This window comes from Mus caroli, unplaced genomic scaffold (genome assembly GCF_978045245.1).
Source record: "Mus caroli unplaced genomic scaffold, Mus_caroli_1 scaffold_3, whole genome shotgun sequence".
Classification (NCBI taxonomy): domain Eukaryota; kingdom Metazoa; phylum Chordata; class Mammalia; order Rodentia; family Muridae; genus Mus; species Mus caroli.
The window spans coordinates 56,913,118-56,928,854 of record NW_028227258.1 but is presented as its reverse complement, the minus strand read 5'-3'; the positions used below and the strand labels follow the sequence as shown (position 1 = coordinate 56,928,854).

General features: G+C 48.0%; 1 protein-coding gene across 3 annotated transcripts in view; it reads left to right on the top strand.

Annotated features, from left to right (window-relative positions):
• The window catches only part of Syt6 (synaptotagmin 6), a 59,866-nt gene that overhangs the window by 28,922 nt on the left and 15,207 nt on the right, over positions 1-15,737 (top strand). The window lies entirely within an intron of this gene.

Below are 15,737 nucleotides of genomic sequence, written 5' to 3'. Positions count from 1 at the left end.
CACAGCTCTGGGTCCCAGGGAGGCAGCACTGTTTTTCCCAAGCTGGGTCAACTATTTGTGATGTTGATAATCCAGGAACAGGGATCACATCTTGCTATCAGTAACAACAAGCTAATAAGACAACCTTGTTTCTAGCACACTGCTGAATCTACCATACCTTTTTCCTGTATTGTTTCGCTTAATCCTTAACAAATTTTTATACAAGGCATTATCCTAGTTTTGCAGATAGAGACAATTAAGCTGAGAGAGACTGGTTGTCTGAGCATGCAGGGAAATAAGAACTTTCATTTATTTTGTTGTCACTTTGTAGCTAACACCCAAGACAAAAGCAAGATTAAAGATGTGCTTAAAACCTCATGTAACTGTAGCAAAAGGACAGGAAAGGTTGTCAGATGGAATCCTGCTGGGGCTTCCAGACAACAGGCACACCCTGCCTCCACACACTGCTGAGCTGGAGGCCTTACATTTGACTTGAAGCATCTGGCAGCTAATGCAGAGAGGGAAACATAGGCACAGAATTCAGCATCCATTAAGTAAAATAAACCAGATGCTAGGAAAAAAAAATGGTCCTAGAATTGGAGGCAATGGGAAAAACAACACATCAGCATGGGGTGGTTCAGAGCTCATGTTTTGAATTCTGAAACTTTATTCATCTCATTAAGACTCAGTTTCTTCATCGTTAAAGTGGGAGTAATCATAGCTCCAAATCATAGCCTCAAATTAGCAAAGTTTTGGGCTAGCTAAAGCAAAACTCTCAATAAACCAAACAAAAACAAAAACAAAAGAATTTCATTTATTAGACATGTAGTAGCACACATCTGTAATACAAGTGATGGAAAGATTAAAGCAAAAGAATCATGGCAAGGTCAGGGCTAGGCCAAGGCTAGGCCAAGGCTAGCCTAATCTACACAGTCGTTCCACACTAGCCAGGACTGCACAGAGAGACCCAGCTCAAAAACAAACAAACAAACAAAATCACTTATTTTCACACACAAAAAATTATGAGCTGGTTTTGAAGAAAGTTTAAATTTCATATCATTGTTATCATAACTAATTACTATTACTATATATGTATATATAGTATGTATATGGACATACATGTGCTGTGCACAGGTATGGAGGTCAGAGGGATAACATTGTGGAGTTGGTTCTATTCTTCCAGCTTTACATGTTTCTGGAGATCAAACTTAGGTTGTCAGGCTTGTGTGGCAAGGGCTTTACCCACTGAGCCATCTTGTCAGCTCAAATGAGCTAGGTTTTGAAATTTGGTGTAGACCAGGCCAGCCTTCATCTTGATCCTCCATCCTCAGCCTCCTCAGTGCTGGAATTAAAGTGTCTCTAGACACTAGGCACCCCCCAAATGAGATTATCATAAAGGGATTTTTTTTTAACTGTGTCTATGGAGTTGGTTGAGATTCCAGAAGCAATGGGCTTTGGATATCATGTGGAATGAACAGTAATTATCAGTGTAAACCTTAGAGAGGATCAGGCAGGTTTGGCATTGGGTTGTGCTGCCTGGATTGGAACCATGCCTCCCTAAAATGAGTTAAGCAGGTTAGTTAACTCATCATCTGTTTGTCTGCTCTTCTGAAAGATGTGGGTAAGACCAGTCTCTCTGTAAAGTTGTGTTGTAGGAAAGAATCCACACCAGGTTCCTTACAGCGTGCACAGAGCAAGTGTCAGGTAGACCCTGGCTATGAGCAATACCTTCACTAACGTATGGGCCATCTTCCTTCTGTCTGAGGCAGGCAGTCCCTGTACTCTAAGCCAACTCAACTTCCTCCCAACACGCATCAGGGATAGTTCTTTGAATGTCCTCTGAAGCCCTGAACTCTGACTTCACACTGACAAAGAAGCAAAGAGGTTCCAGCACAGAAAGCTCCATCTAGCTTCAGATCCGCTGGACTGTCAGCCCCGCAAAGCTTCCTTCTAACGTATAAACTGAGAAAGAATCTTTGTCATCTCCAACACCAACCACCACAGACAAGTCTTTACTCTGAATCTACAAACTGTGGAGAAGCCAGGCTCGGCCGCCACACAGTCTTTAGAGACGGTCAGTGAGACAGATCCAGTTGTCACCCTCTTCTCAGGGGCAAATGTGAGCTGGAGTAGAGCAGAGTCTGGGGCACGGTCATAGATTATAGGAACCACCCTAGATTCCGGAACGTGGGATTTTCCCGTTGCTGGGCATTGAAGGAAGGGACTCGAATCTTCTTGGAACCAGTTAGCTCCACCCCTTTTGGGCCCTTGCCTCCTAGAGGAAGAGTTGCCTCAGCTGACACTAACAGGAGACTGGCTGGGTTGGTGTGAGAGGAGAGGCAGATGGGGGTGGAGGAGAGAAAGAGGTGAGAGAGGAAATCCTGTGTGGGAGGTCAGGAAATGCTGGGCTTGACTTAGGAGAGGAGCTGTAGGGAAAGCCAGGCTGCCCCCCCAACAATGAAAGCTCTAGGACTAGCCAGCCTGAGGGCCGGTGCGTGGCCTGCAGAACGTGTCGCCTTGATGCCAGGTAGGGCTATTCCTGAGCCAGTAGCTAGGTATTCCATGCCCCCTCAGGGCAGAAGAACCTCTTCTGAGAGACAGAAGGAAAGATCTGAAATCTTCCAAGGAACTCAGGTAGCCTTGCCCTGCCACAGCTCTGAAGCATCTCTCTCCTGTGACTCTGCTACTAGGAAAGCTAGCTTGAAAATTCTCCATAGCTGCTCCCTTCTCCCCTCCCTTCCTCCTAGCCTGAGCCTCATTCCTCCACTACTCTGCCACTGCACTCGGTGCCTGGAAAGAAGGAAATAACCATTTGTGTCACCTGCTCACCAGTGGGTGCCATTAACTGGCTCTGGCAGAACATGCGGCCTATAATTTTTGGAGGCGTTACAATAATGGAGCTAATTTGGCATTTCATCATGTCCTCCCGGGCAGGCTCACAGGAGGGGGAAGGGAGGCCTGCGGCCTGCTTCAGAGCAAGTTCTCGGTGAAGAGCCCTATCGTGATAGCTTCAGGATTCTAAGCCCTTTCCCTCTGTCTTTATCTTCCTTTGCTGTGCCCACCACTTCCCTCATCCCATCTTCCACCTAGGAAACTCCTCCTGCCCCTACCCCCCGCCCCCAGCCCCCAGCAAAACAGCTGCTCCTTCCTCTTCCACACGCTGACACATGCATAGGACACACCTGACCCCTCAGCCCACGGGGCAGGCAGATGGGACAGCTACCCAGGAGTACAGAGCCACCACCTGAGCTGACATGGCAGGAAAGACGGCAGTTTACAAACCACACGCTTGCTGCATAGAAGAGATGGTTTGCCTGTGAGTGGCTGGCCAGGCCCTCCCTGTGGCTCTCTCATACACTTCAGAAGCAGGGCCTGGAACACCTGCCTAATAGAGAGCTACCTCAAGCATGGCCAGCACGGCTGCGGTCTGAGAGCTGCAGAGGAGAGACTTTTAAGTTACACCACTGGGAAATAGGAGCGCAAAGCCCAAGAGCATCTTCTCAGGTTATTTATACTCCCACCTCCTTTGTAGTTTACTCTACAGCCCTCTCCCTTTGAATAGATAAAAGGCTCCTCAACAAACCCCAAGTCGAGAGCTAATTGGTTATAGCTATCTGTGAGTGCAGGTGAAAGCCACTCAAAGGCTGGAAAATTTTAAAACCAAGGAAACGGTTTCTTTTAGAGAAAACTAGATGGAGCAAACACGGATCCAGGACCCAAGAACGGTGATGTATGCCTGTAATCCCAGCACTTACAGGAGGATCAGGAATTTAAGGTCATCCTCTTCTACAGAGTGAATGCAAGGCATCTTGACCTACATGAGACCCTAGCTTAGAAAACAAAAGGAAGAGAAATAGATATGGGCTTTTAAAAGCATAATGGCACAGTTACGATGAAGCAGTGGATGGTACCTAGGCGAAAAGCGTATAGGAATCCTTGGGAGCCCCGGCTAGGAGACCAAGGATGGCTTGCTGTGCTTCAGGGTGTCTGGAAGAGTCTTGTGAGCTGAGACTGGAGGAGCTGATGAACTATTTGTCCCCTGCTGCCTAGTGACGTGACCAGGATTTTCTTGTTTTAGATTACAGAGATCTCACTATAAGGGAATGAACTCTAAGAGTGTGACATCTTCAACTCTCCTAAGAAGCCAAGTAGGGATGGCAGACTATGTCCTTGTTCCTCCTCCAGACCTAAGAAAGCAAAGCCCAGCTCCATGGGAGACGAGGAGACAACACTTGACTTGCTCAGAGCTTCTTCACTGATGAGTTCTTTGCCACAATTCAGGTAGCTGCACCCCAACAGCTCAGGTGGGGAGATGTGTGCATAGTGTCCCAGGTCCTTCCACACAGCTGCTACATGGCCATTCCAGCTCAGACTCAGGGGTTCTGCCCACTGCTAGAAGCTTCTTCCTGTCTTCCTTGAAAATGAGGCAATGACCACAGGAACAATTTAGCATCTGAGAAAATGATGATGTCCTATATGCTTTTCATGGGAAATGACAGGCTGAAGCCAGAGTGCCACACTAGCTGTTCAAGCGAACAGGAGACAGTCCTCTTGCAGTCTGTAACACAGGATGACACTACACTAGTCTCTCGTAAGGGAGGGACAGGCAAAGACAGGCAGAAGGAGGACAAATGTTCCCAAAAAGCCTAGTGCTTCTTGCTTCCAGAACACTCAAAAATGTCACCTCCCTGGGTCCTTAGCATCCATGACTGTCAATGACCATGGACAGAAGGTGGGGTGAAGGGAGCTAAAACCTGGGCAATCCTGGGCTGGCAGGGATGATGAAGAACAGGCCTTCAGAGTTAACATCTGAAACCAAATTTAAACGTAGCACTCAGGCCTTAGCAAGTTATTTAGCTCCTGAGTCCCAAGACACAGTGCCCGTGAGAATGGGTTCCTCCGAGTGAAATGAACTGAATCCATATTCATCTCTCTGTGTGCTCTCTAGCTGATGTTCCACAAATGTAAATTCTCTCTCTTTTGACTTTGACTTTTATCATTTTAAAAAAAATGGTTAAAAAGAAGTAGAAGAAACTTCAAAATACTGGCCAGACTATCCTTATTCAGTTGGTTCCTCAAACTCAGAGGTTCTAAACCAGTGTGGGTCACAACCCCATGGGGGTGTCTCATAACCCTATCACAGGGAGTTGCCTAAGACCATCGGAAAACATAGATTTTTACATTACGATTCATGATAGTAGCAAAATTACAGTTCTGAAGTAACAATGAAAATAATTTATGGTGGGGTCACTATAGCATGAGGAGCTATCTTAGAAGGTCATAGCATGATGAAGGTTCAGAGTCATGGCTCGATCTAGTGGCGACAGTTGTCAGTTTCCTGACTCCCCTAGCGCTTGCTGGAACACAGATACCTGCGCTCTGCCCACTGGTGAGAGGTGATGCTGATAAGTTCCCCACGCTCCCCACGCTGTTCATCAAAGAAGCACACCTGGGAATTATCACACTAATTACATCATAATAATTAAATGTGCCATTCTCTCACTAAAAATGAACTCCCCAGCATACCTCATGGTGCACGGGTTGAGGCCCAGGGTGACACAGGACAAGCTGCTTTCCATGGACCAGGTCCAGCTGAGGCTTCAGTCGTCAGCACTCTTGGTAAGCCCAACAAAGGAGAGGCTCATTTAGGATCATCATCTCTGCTCTGCTTGGTGTCTGATGCCTTTGGTTGCAACAGTGATCCCAACAGGGTCTGAACCAACAGCCGCAGAAGCTGGCCTCTCCCTTTCCCTATAAACTGAGAATATGTTCATCACTTACATATCTGTTTGTGCACCTAGACCCTTCCTTCAGAGATTCTGGTTCAGTGGCTCTCAGAGTCCACTTGGGAATCAATCCCTTGCCCATTAAACAACAACAACAGCAACAACAACAAAGCAATAAATAAATGAAACTATTTCCATTTGGAGTGTGTGTGTGTGTGTGTGTGTGAGAGAGAGAGACAGAGACAGAGACAGAGAGAGAAAGAGAGAGAGAGATGTGTTTGTGTATGATGTCTATGGGCATGTGCATGTCATAGTGTATATGTGGAGGCCAGAGGACAACTTTGTAGAATTATTTCTCTTGCCTTCCACCTTTACTTGGGCTCCAAGTTTACTTGGGTCATCAGGTTTAAACAGCAAGTGCCTTTACCCACTGACCCATTTTCCCAGCCCTAAGTTCCTAGTTCTTGAAGTGACCTTCATGTAGAAACCATGCCACTGGTGAGGAACACCCTGTGACTTTCTCTTATCCCGCACTCCCGGGGAGACCAGCAAAAATCCAGAGTTTTGCATATGCTAAGCTAGTGGCTGACCGCTGAGCTGCATTCCCCAGCCTACTATCAACTGTTCTTTGTCACTTTCTTAGCCAGGCCAGAGCCTTGCAATATGGACTTGCTCACTGGTACAGCATGTGGAATGTACCAGGCACCATGCTGACTCAGTACTGGGAATTCGGTGGTGAATAAAACATAGAATCAGGACCAGGATAAGACCAATGAAACAGCTGGAGGGAAGACATGTCAGGGGCAGCCATTCTCTGCGTTTGCATGAGACTAAGAGTAGGTATGTAGTTGACCTTTGTCTTCACCGTTCTGCCTCTCTCTTATCCTGGTAAGTCCCTGTCCATTAGAGCATACACCAGAGGGAATAGAGTGTGCAAAGTCCTGAGGCATGGGAAGAACAAGAAAGGGTCTGGGCCTAAAGACTTCGCATTATTCATGCAGGCCCTTCAGGTCTTTGATAAGCGTTTGGAACATTTCTCCAAATGCAAAGTGTGCTAGTTATTTTTCTTAGTGCTGTGACAAAATATCTGATACAAACAAGAGAGGAGGCATTTATCCGGGCTTATAGTTAGAGCGGATGCCCCTTCGTGGCAGGGGAAGCATGGTAGCAGGCTGCTTCATGGTGGGGAGAGCAGACAGCAGCTGCTTGTTATATGGTATCCACTGGAGAGCCTGCGATGGTTATAACCTTTGATGCTTGCCCTTTAACAACACACTTCCTCCAGTCCCCTCCTCCTAAATGTTCCACGCACTTCCTAAAGAGTGCCACCACTCTATGGTCACTATGAGGGTCACTTCACATTCAAACCACAGCAGGAGGAAAGAGGCAATCCTCTTCATATGTTGAAGAATATTCTGGCACCCAGGTGGGAACAAAGGGAAACAAGGGGGTCAGGTGGGTACGGGTAGACGTGCCTTGGCTTCCTATGGCATAAGAGATGGGGAGAGGAGAGAGACTTGAGGTGAGATTTGGAGACAGAATTTGCTCAGCTTGGGAAAGAACTCAATGTAAAGAAGAGGAGTTGGGTTCCGGATAGCTTCTCATTTCTGGCTTGAGACTGGGGCAGATGGAAGAGCTATTTACCAATGAAGAGAAAACGCAGGAAACATGTAAATGAAAGATAGAAAGCTCAGCTTGGAGCATCTGTGAATTCTGAGGTTTCTGTGAAGTAGCCATGCAGTTAATGCCATGACAGTTCTATCAGCCTAGAGCAGTGATTCTTAACCTTTTTAAGGCTGTGACCCCTTAATACAGTTCCTCACCATAAACTATTTTTGTTGCTACTTCATAACTATTATGAATAATAATGTAAATATCTGATATGTAGATGGTCCTGGGTGACCCTGTGAAGGGGTTGTTCAACCCTCAAGGGGGTCTTGATCTACAGAATTGAGAATTGTTGGTCCAGAACCTAGAAGTGATGTTTGGAGGACCCATAAACCCAGGAGCCATGGCAGTGGTGATGGGGATTAGCATCATGGATGCCTGAGGGGAGAAGACATCCCAGGCCTGGGTAATGATGAGAACCCAGTGAGAAGAGGCAAAGTCTCTAGGAAGAGCCACAGAGGAGCTAGGTAGGAATAGCCCATAAAATAGGAAGGGGACCAGAGAAGGTCCAGCAAGACCAAAGGGTTCTGAAGTGAGAGAAACGGGAAACTGATAAAAACCGAAACCTTCATGGTTCCCAGCCCTAATTCTCCAAAGAGACCCTGGAGGGAGAGAAGCTGTCAAGCATGCTCCTTTGTCTTAGACAAAATAGAGCTCTGTCTATTCGCCTCCTCCAGGCAACTGTTTGGAGAAACATCACCCAGCCACCCTAGGGGAACTATCTACTTGGACATCTGTCCTCCTGCAGAGAGACCCTGTCATCACAGCCCAGTGAGGGACAGAGATCACTCACTGCTGAGATGCCACCTTCTTCCCTGGGAAAAGTGATGGCTGTCTGACAGCCACCTGGCAGGACAACATGCAGGCAAGAAATGAAGACAGATTCTCATCATTAGAGTCACTAATTTTCTGTTTACTCCTCTCTACCACCCCCATATGTCATTAATGAAAGACTGGTAATGGGAACAGATCTGAGGGGAAGCCTCCTGCCCTGGCCTCTCTTGGACAAAGCATCTTGTGCTGAAGACCCTGGCTTTAGCAGGCATTGCCTCCACCCCTTCCAGAACTCCCACAAACTGTGCTCTCCTCAAGCCCCCTTCCTCCCATGCTCTATATCCCTCCTCCCTCATCCACTCACCTTCTTGAAGTCCTTAGGAAAAGAGCTGCCTCCCCAGTGTGATTCTGACCCACATCTTCTCCAAAAGTGTATGGAACTCTGAACCTCTTGCCAATGGCAGGTTCAAAGGAGAGGCTGAGGGAGTTTCCTAGGTGTCCCTCAGGATGTCCAGATACTCAAATATTTGCCCCCCACTGATGTGTTTTTGTCTCTCTATGGGTCCCCTGAGATCAAGCATAGCCTGGGTGACCTCACTCTTGCTTCTTGCAGCTCTGCTTCCCATGACTCATTAGCTCCTCCACAGCCACAGCTCCACAGCTCTTGGCATACACACTGAGGCAGAAGTGAGAGTATTGAGTTCCTTTAAGGCACCTCTGTTCTAATGATCATTTATTCATAACACTGCAAGGGCTTTGGGGCAGAAATGCACTTGTGAGAAAAGCAAGCAGGGAATTCTGAACAAATAGAACCTGCCCCAACATCAAGCAAATAGAGCCAGCATCACAACAGATAACGGCCCATCTTCCCACCTCTGCCACCCTCCACTTTGCTGTCGGAGCCTTGGAAACCCAGGCTTGAGGGACACAGAGAATCAAACTCCCTCCCACCCCCAAGGCCTGGTGCTCACAGCAGGCATCCCCAGTTGGCACCCTGGGAAAGAGTTCCCACCTCCTTGGCTCTCTCTCTCTGCAGGAAGCCAAGCCAGCCATGCGGGTGTGGGGCGTTCTAGGTGTCGTTCACTTCCCCCGACACTAGCCCAGTCATCCAGGAGGCATTATATCCTACAGCTTTATCTTACATATATCCTGCCTCTTCTTATGGCAACTGCCACATTTGTCCCTAACATAAGAAAACACCCTCAAAACAGGCCAAGAGGTTAGAGAAGGGAAGATGACCCAAGGCCAAGTGCTGTCATCAAAAGCAATGAGGCTTCATTTCAAGCAGTGGGAAGAAGGTGATAGCATTGAGGTACAGAAGATCTGGGGAAAATTTGAGGAGGGGAGATGAGGCCGTTTGGTACAGTGCTGAAAGTGTGGGCTCTTGCGCTTCACATCCTAGCTCTGTCTGGGGTCACTTGTATCACCTTTGACATCAGTGTACCCATGTAGGAAGCATGTTTGTGTGTGTGTGTGTGTTTGTGTGTTTGTGTGTTTGTGTGTGTGTGTATCTGTGAAGGATTATTCAGCCTCTGGGAATGCCTAGGAGGGACTGTCTTGATTGAGTTCATTGATATGGGAAGACACACATCTTAACTGTGAATGGGACCACTTCCTGGACATGGGTCCTGGATGCCATATGAAGTGACCTGAGCACTGGCACTCACACAGTGCTCTCTGTTTCTTTACTGTGGATGCCATGTGATACGCTGCCTCATGCCATGACTCCCCTGCCGGGATGGATGGCTCACCTTGAACGGTGAGCTAAAATTGCCATGTCTCCCTTAAGTTGCCTTTGTTAGGATCCCTCGTTATGCAACAGGATAAATAACTGAGATGGGTGGGTACAGACGGTACCCATCCCACGAGGCTTTTGGGTGATGACAGAGCTTGATGGACATACACACTCAGGACAGGATGGCATGTAGTGAATTCTCTAGAAATATTCTGGTTTTGTGGTTGAATGTAGGGTAACTGGGGGGCGGGTAGTGGAAGGAAAATGGTGGGGGCTGGCAAGGAAGCAAGGAGGAATCTCGATGCCATTTGATTCTGTGGATGAGTAGTCTTCACTCTGGCTCCTAGCAGCTCCAAGGACGTCACTGGAGGCTGAAGGTGGAAGCTCTGGACCCCATGTTTTTCTGTTGTATTTGAGCTTTTGAATATCATTTCAGCTGAAGAAGAAGTTGCCCAGGTGTGCAAGACACATGTGAAAAGGGGAGTCATTGAAGAGTTTTCATCAAGAGGAATGATGTTCTTGGTTCCAGAAAGGACAGATCTGATGAGTGGGCAGAGGGGGTGGGAAGGCAGCAGAAGCCCCAGAAACAGTGTGGGTCAGAACCAAGACAGTGCCAAGGGAAGGGGATGCGTTTGGGGGTCTGGGGAGACCTAGAAGAGGCAGCCAAAGCTTCTATGAGACCACGTGGGAATTGCGGGCTGCTCTCTCCCTTCTCTTTGGGCCACCCATTCTTTACATATCTGCTGTAAAGGTCCCCCCACCTGCTTCCATCCCTCCAGGGACTCTGCTTTTCATGAGGATGATGCCTGAAGACTTCCTCCATCTCTCCACAGCCTCCTCCCAGCCTCTTCCTCCCTCCTTGATACACCCAGGACAAAGCCATGCACATCCCCACTCTGGGCTCCAGGCCATCAGCTCCTGGCCTGCTGCCTTTTTCCTGAGTGGTCTTCTTCCACTCTTGGCTCCTGTCTTCTCTTTAGCTTTCAAAGCTACTTTGTTTGTTACCGCCTTTCACCCCGCTCCCTGACCTTTGATCACATCACAGGCTCCCCCGTGCCTTTGGATACATCGCCTATCTTCGTCTGCATCCCCTACAATGCAATCGCCCAGACCGGTTTAGTTATGTCTCACCATCACACAGTCTTGCTCCCTACCCACCCTCTATACATACTCAGTAGCTGAGAGATGAATAGAGACCCAGATAGGAGTGGTCTTTAGTGTGGTGTCTGGGGAGAAGGCAACAGTAACTACCGAGTTTGGGACAGAAGGGACAGATGTAGAGTCTCTCATCACCTGAAGAATCAAGGGCAAAAGCCCATGTATGGGCCAAGAGGCTCAGGGATGGGCCCTGCTCCTGTTCCCACCTCATCGAGGCTGCTGTCTCCGTCCTCTCCCCTGCCACACCCTCTGGCCTTGCTTTACAGAATGTCTCATGTCCCACTGTGTCTTCATGCCCTGCAGATCCATATGCTTGGAGGGTCTTGCTTGCATCCATCTGCTAACAGACTCCTTTTAGAACCTCTCTAGATCAAGTCAAACGTCACCCCCACTGTGGAAGCCTGACCTGAAACTTCTGCCTGAGTTTAGTGCTCTCTCTACTCTCCCACATCTGGACTACAGCTCTGTTACTGTGCCTGCATTATTACACAAAGCAGCACCAACTGCCTTCCTCTCCTCCGTTTCTGTCTGGAGACCACGACGTTTCTATTATAGTAATAATTACAACAGTGAATCCATACTGAGCACTTACTCTGTGCTAAACACTAAGCCAAGCGTTTTGCATGAATCACCTTATTTAATCTTTTCAGTAACCCTAGGAGGTAGGTTGGATATTAGCCCCAAGTCTATGAAGGGTTGCATAAGTTGTATTACTCATGAATCAGAGCTAGAACTTGGCCCCAGAGCTGCCTGATCCAAAATCCTTAGTCTTGTCTACTATCCATCAGGCCCTGGGCTAGGCATGAGAGGTGGAATCAGGGAAACCAGATCCCGTTCCTTCTCGCCAAGAGCTTACAGAGGTGAGGAACACAAGCATCCATCACAGCATCCCCAAATTAATGTTCAAGTTATGTGTTGTGACCCATGCTGTGAAGAAAAAGGCACAGATACCAAGGGGCTCAGCCTTGCTTGGAGAGTGCAGCCTCCATATCTGATTCATGTGTGGACCTCAGCCCTAAACTGCAGGTCTGAGCAGAGGGGTTACTCACTGCGTGTTTCTTAACCCATCCGAGCCAATTTGGCTTCTGTCCTCCCTCCCAGGCCCCCTTGGCCCAAAGTAACTTAACAGCACTTCCTGGGTAGTGTCTCCAAGAGCCTTTGAGGTCTCCCGTGGCTCTCCTGAAAGTGTAGCGGATGCTTCTCTGCTGATGATGAGAAATTCAGACAAGCTACTTAATGACTAAGGGACTAGAAGTGTCTCTAAGAGATGGAGAAGCATCATTCTTGCTTTGCTCAGCCTGGATTCCCCAGGCAGACTCAGGGCACTGACGGACTCCTAGCCTGTTTAGAAAGCAGCATCATGAGCTCTGGAGAACAGCAGAACATTTAGGAGCTGTGAGAGCTGAAGGATTGGATTGAGAGTGTTTGGACTGCAAAGCAAGACTGCTAAGGCCTTTGAGGTGGTCAAGGGACACTAACTAGTTCAGCATCCTTGGACCATCTCAGCAGGTGACAGCTGATTAATTGGATTCTCCAGTGTGAACTCTTAGGTTTTATGGCTTGCAGGATAGATCATCAAGTACCATCCTTTTGCTTCACAAGTGAGAGAGTTCAGAGATGTAAAATGACTTGATCAAGGTCTCACAACCTATACATGGCAGAAGGACTAAAAACCTGGTTCTTTTGGCTTGTGGTTCACTGTTTTTTTTTTTCCTGGTCAGCATACTGTAGGGTTTACCACCACCACCATCATCTACCATGTCTAGAGTTATATTAAGTGCATCAAGGAGAAACACATGCTTTCATGATCTGTGGCAGGTAGCTGCTGTGGAGCCTATGGAGGCGACACTGCAATGAATATTCCCTCAGAATCTTGCTGCCCAGGCACCCTGGACCCTGAGGTCTGAAGCCTGCTGTTATTGTGGGCAGAAACCTTGGTGGGTGGGAGATATGCTGCACTTAGGACAGGTGTCTCCAGAAGCCAGTTTCCTGCTTCCCCTCCCATGGTAGCAGACCCAACCCCCTCCCAGCCTCAGTTAAGATTTCAAACCGGCTACTAGTGAACTCAGACCAGCCCTATCAGCCCCTAGGTTGGTAGAAGGGGCAGAGCTGCTCTCTGCCACCTTGTGGACATCAGTGACCTCTCCCTCACTGGAACTCATTACTAGTCTGCCCTAAGGCAGCCTCTGACACCAGGTAGAGATGAAAGCAATAAGGCCCCAGCTGGTCTGCATCCCCTGGCACCCCTGGTTTTTATTAAAGGCCAAAGTCTCAAGCACTCCTAATTAGGATAAAAGGCTGGTGAGATGTATAGAATTGGGTAGAAACCTGTGACAGAGGTCAGAGGGAGAGGAGCGAGCCATGGCCTACCAGGTAGGACAACTCAGGCAGTGGCTGGCTGGCTGTTTACCTCCCACCTCTCCATTTACTCAGAGTTAACCTATTTTGCTTTAGCAAATAATCCAGCCCTGTGTCGTCTGTCTGTGAAGTGGAACATTACTCCTTAGCCCACTGAATCACAGCAGCCAGCTTGTCAGCAGGCCCAGGGGAGAAGGACCCAGGCTGCCACAGCAGAAGCCCCTGGAACTGGGCTTTGGCCCCAGGACTCCTTTCCTTTCTGAATCGTGATGGGATTCTGAGCCTGTTCCCATTCCTGCCTGGGCCATCAGTGGAGAATGAAAGTCGCCACTGGATACAGGGTCTGGGGATTCTCTACTGCACCGCACACTGAGCACCCACAAAGCCTTCACAGTCTCCCGAGAAAGGACATCCCTGCAAACAGAGGAGATCCCTTGGGCCAGTGCTCCCTAAAAGGGAGCCATCCTTGAGAGCTGTTTGAGGAGACTCCATTTACCCTGATGTGTAGCCAAAGCCAACATCAACAAACCCGCTCTGACTCCCTGAAAGGGGTAGCTTATGAAAAAGCCATCCTACTACTGCAGCATGACCAGATGGGAACATGGTGACAGCAACCGTTTTCTTTATCTCGTATTAAAGGGCCTCCCAGAAGTCTTCCCAAGGCCCTACCTTGATCATAAGATGGATGGATACAGAGAATCCCTCCCGCCAGCATTCTTTTGGCTGAAATGCAACCATCTTTTCTCGCAGGCATCTGAGGCAGCTTGTGTGTGCTCTTTGCTGTCTCCAAAGCACAGTGGTTTGTAAGGCGGGGATCTAGCATGAAAAAGGCCTTTTGTTAGTTACTACATGGGGACTGGAGTGACTTAGCAATTCCCATGCACCATTCATCAGATATGGAATCATCTAAGCAAAGGGAAGAGGGAGAAGGTTTTAGCACAAGGAACTAAAGCTATACAAGTTATGCAGAGCAGAGGTTGGCGCACAGAAGGAATGAGATGAGGAGATAAGAAAGCAGCCGACGGCTGAAAGCCCCTCTTGATTCAGGAGCTGAACTAGGGAAGAGCTGAAGGTGTCTAAGGAGGGACATTGACATATGAATGTCTGCCACTAAAGTACTTGCTAGCCGTGCAACCTCGGGCAAGTCCTTAACATCGGGAACATTCATTTCCTCCAGTGTGAGGCAGGCACAATAGGAGCACCCACACTGTAGTGCTAGGCTAAGGCTCACTGAGGAAAGTTAGCACAGGACTCAGTGGACAAGCGAACAACACATGGCGTTGGCTCCCGTTATTATACTTAGTGAGTCTGGAACAGTTTCTGGAATGTTGGGCAGGATCAGACTCAGAGCTCTGTTAGGGAAGTCGGGAGAGATATACTTCTGCTTGTATCTCATCCCTTCAGTCAGAGATGGTGTATTATCCAGATGTGCCGCTGACCACACAGATGGACCTGGCCATAGAAGAGAACAGCTCTAAAGTTCCCACAATGCCAGGGCATAGGGCAGCTTCTGTGTCTTCTTCCCTTGAGGAAGGGTCTAGGAAGACAAGAGGCACGCCCGAGAAAGATGGCAATCCTAGCACTATCTTTGAACTGGTTATGCCTTAATATACTATGTACATGTTATGGATTTGGGGACTACATCCATTCTACCCTGAAACATGCCTCCAGCAAGCACTCAGCAAATAAGGATGGACTAGCCCAGGCTGGAGAGATGGCTTAGTGGTTGTTCTTGCAAAGGACCTGGGTGATTCCTAGCACCCACATGGAGGTGACTCACAACCATTTGTAACTCCAGTTCTAGTGGTATCTGACACCCTCTGCCCACCTTCACAGGCACTAGACACACACATGTCACACGTGCAAATATGTGGCAAAACACATACATAAATAAATCTGAAAGAAGAGGAAGAGAGAAGGAGGAAGAAGAGGAGGAGGAGCAATGAACTAACCAATGAACAGCTGGGTGTAGTCAAGGAGTCCTTACCTAGCTGAAAATTCTAATAGTATCACCTCCCCACAGTCATTATTAAGCCCTTCTCTGCCTAACCTTTTCCCCTTAATACTTTCGACTACCTTGTTTTCCTTTTTAAATTATATACATAGTATCTATGGCCCTAATAAAATGTAATCTCTGTGAAGGCAGGGATTTTGTGTCTTTGTTCTCCCCTATGAATCAGTACCTAGCACATATCAGATGCTCAATAGATATTCTTCACAGAATAAATGGGTAGATGAATAAATACATAGAAGGACCCATCTGGAATCAGGACCACTTCAAACTCTGGCCTCCTCTCCCTCCACCTCCTCCTCCCACTAACTTACCTCTGGAGACAGTT